The sequence below is a fragment of the Pipistrellus kuhlii genome, unplaced genomic scaffold, assembly GCF_014108245.1.
Source record: "Pipistrellus kuhlii isolate mPipKuh1 unplaced genomic scaffold, mPipKuh1.p scaffold_m20_p_2, whole genome shotgun sequence".
Lineage (NCBI taxonomy): Eukaryota > Metazoa > Chordata > Mammalia > Chiroptera > Vespertilionidae > Pipistrellus > Pipistrellus kuhlii.
Window position 1 is genome coordinate 140,971,733 of NW_023425515.1, and position 2,729 is coordinate 140,974,461.

The 2,729-nt window shown below is 30.5% G+C and overlaps 1 non-coding gene across 1 annotated transcript; it reads left to right on the forward strand.

The window, feature by feature from the left end:
* The first annotated feature begins 1,599 nt into the window (after window positions 1–1,599).
* On the forward strand, window positions 1,600–1,706 carry LOC118724981. The gene has a single exon (XR_004989749.1). It is a non-coding gene; the product is annotated as a U6 spliceosomal RNA (small nuclear RNA).
* The last annotated feature ends 1,023 nt before the right edge of the window (window positions 1,707–2,729 follow it).

Here is a 2,729-nt window from a genome sequence, read left to right on the forward strand (position 1 = left end):
GTGAGCATTTGACACATTTTTTCTGATTCAATAAACTTGTGGTTTAGAGTTGGAGAGAAATGGAGTTCATTTACTGTGAAAACTTGGAAAACATATAAGCTATATTAATCTAGGTTTCATGCACATCGCTATACTTCAGATTCAAACTTGCTGCCTCTTCTTTGCATAAAGAAAAGAGACCACTTTACAGAAGAGACTTCTTTTATAATCTTGGGAACAAATGACAGTAGACCATCAAGAAATAAAGTCACTTATAACATCCACATGAGCAAAGCAATAACAATTTTAAATTGCTTGAGTAAATGCTCTATTAAATCTTCACATTAGGTGTATAAGAAATCATGGAAACTGGTCAATTCAAAATAACCATTGTAATGGTTTAACATTAGACATAAAAATAAAAATACATGTATTATGTTTTCTGAATTATAATGTGATTTTACATAGTAGTCCCATTTGATAAAATTTATACATCCTTCTCTCTCACTCACTATCCATCAGTTCAGGGTCTTAATATACTTTTCCTAAAATGTTTACCCCACTACACATAATTTAATCATTGTTCTTCCCCAGCTTTCTTAATGCCTGACACATAAAAGGAGTTCAAAAAATATATATTAAATTAAAAAAACAAACAAACCAGTATCTCTATGTATAAGCAGAGAAACAGATTTTTCTCAAGGTCTAAGAGCAAGTAAATGGTAACACTCAAGTCGAACTCTTCTCACATTGGATTACATTTTCCTTCTTTGCTATTTCATATATTGGCTGGTTGCCATCGTTTCTAATACTAAATGAGGTTTTCCAAGAAAGCTCTTAATTTTAGAACTTGAAGCTTTTACTTCCAGGGTTGCAGAGTTCTAACAGAAGTCATCTTGTGAAATGTTCTAGTAGAGATACTTAATAATAGGTCTATTATGAAATAAAACTTTCCATCATTTTTTTCCTAAAATTCAACAATTGTGACTAAAATACTATTCAAATTACATATGAAAACATCATTGATAAAGAATCAATTTTCATCTGTTAACTCCCCTGAATATTTGTGGGGATGAAAAAAGCTTTCATGAATGTACCCAGTGATCATTTTTGTAGGAAATGAAAAGGCATAAATATTTGTAATAATTTTTTACTCCTTTCTGGTTAAAATGAGCCTCAAACTTACCAAGATAGTTTCATAACCACCCTTTTACACACACACACACACACACACACACACACACACACACACTCACACTGAATTCTGCAATAATTACTTGTTTTCAAAAGGTTTTTAAGAACAAAAGAATTACATGTGTGATGATTATACTGGTTAGATATTTTCTGTTGGTTAAAAGGAATACATAGGCATTGTAGAAAATATAGAGATAAAAGAACAGAAAAAAAATTTGACCCTAGCTAGTTTTACTCATTGGTTATACCACTAACCTGCAGACTGAAGTGTCTTGGGTTTGATTTCAGTCTAACGTGCTTACTTCAGTTGCAGACTCTATCTCTGGAAATACAATATGTGGGAGGCAACCAATCAATGTGTCTCTCTCACATCAATGTTCCTCTGTCCTCCTCCTCCCTTCCATTCTCTCTAAAATAATCAATGCAGTGCTCGCTTCAGCAGCTCATATACTAAAATTGGAACGATACAGAGAAGATTAGCATGGCCCCTGCGCAAGGATGACACGCAAATTCATGAAGCGTTCCATATTTTTGTATCTGTTGACAGGTAAATAGGTAGAATTAAGTGCCATCCTTATAAATTATCCTTTTACTCTAACAGTGAAAATAATAAAGCTTAGATCTCTGCAAAAAAATAAAAATAAAATAAAATAATCAATGCAAAAGTGTGTTCTCAGGTGAGGACTGACAAATAAAAAATTAAGAGAATCACCAAAATATCATTATTTCAAAATATTTGTAGATGTACATTTTCCATTTTGACCATGTATATCAATATTCATATTTTACATTTTTTATGATGAGAATCATATGTATATATTTTTTTCACTGGACAATACAGAAAATATTTTTCAGATTTATAGTATTCTATAATATAATTTTAATTATTCATATCATTTAATAAGACTATATTATATCATCAAAATATCAATTCCTGATTGTCAAGATGTTTCTAATTTTTCACATTATAAAAACATTATTGAACATAGTTTTTTCTTTATCTCAAATATTTTAAGTATATGTTCCTAGAAAGTAAAAGTATTATATCAAAACATTAACATTTTAAAACATTTGAGACTTACTATTAAATTATCTAAGGATGGGTTGCACCATTTTTCTTCCTGGTATATATTCTAAATACCTTCACACAAGATAGTTTAGGAGGGTAATATGGCCCAAATCTGAATCTTCCTTGTTCATTTCCAGCATCCATTACAAACTCAGGAATATGTAAGTTGTACAATATGCATTTTGTAAATTGATTAATAAATTAAGTGGAGTAGGAGATTACATTTTCTAAAAGAGGGAGCCATTTTTCATTACTAAATATACTGTAATTAGTTGCTTTATGCATAAAAGGAGAAACATTAATGTTAAATATCTTGATCACTGTCCCAGTGACAGAAAAAGTCTATTAACACCTGACTATTTTGTCCCACTTACAGTGTTAGACTGTAACATGTTTATAGATCATTAAGTTGTTCAGGTTTATCCATGATTAATTTTAAAATTTTTCTTTCTTTAGTGTTCCCCCCCCTAAGAAATGGCACCACTGT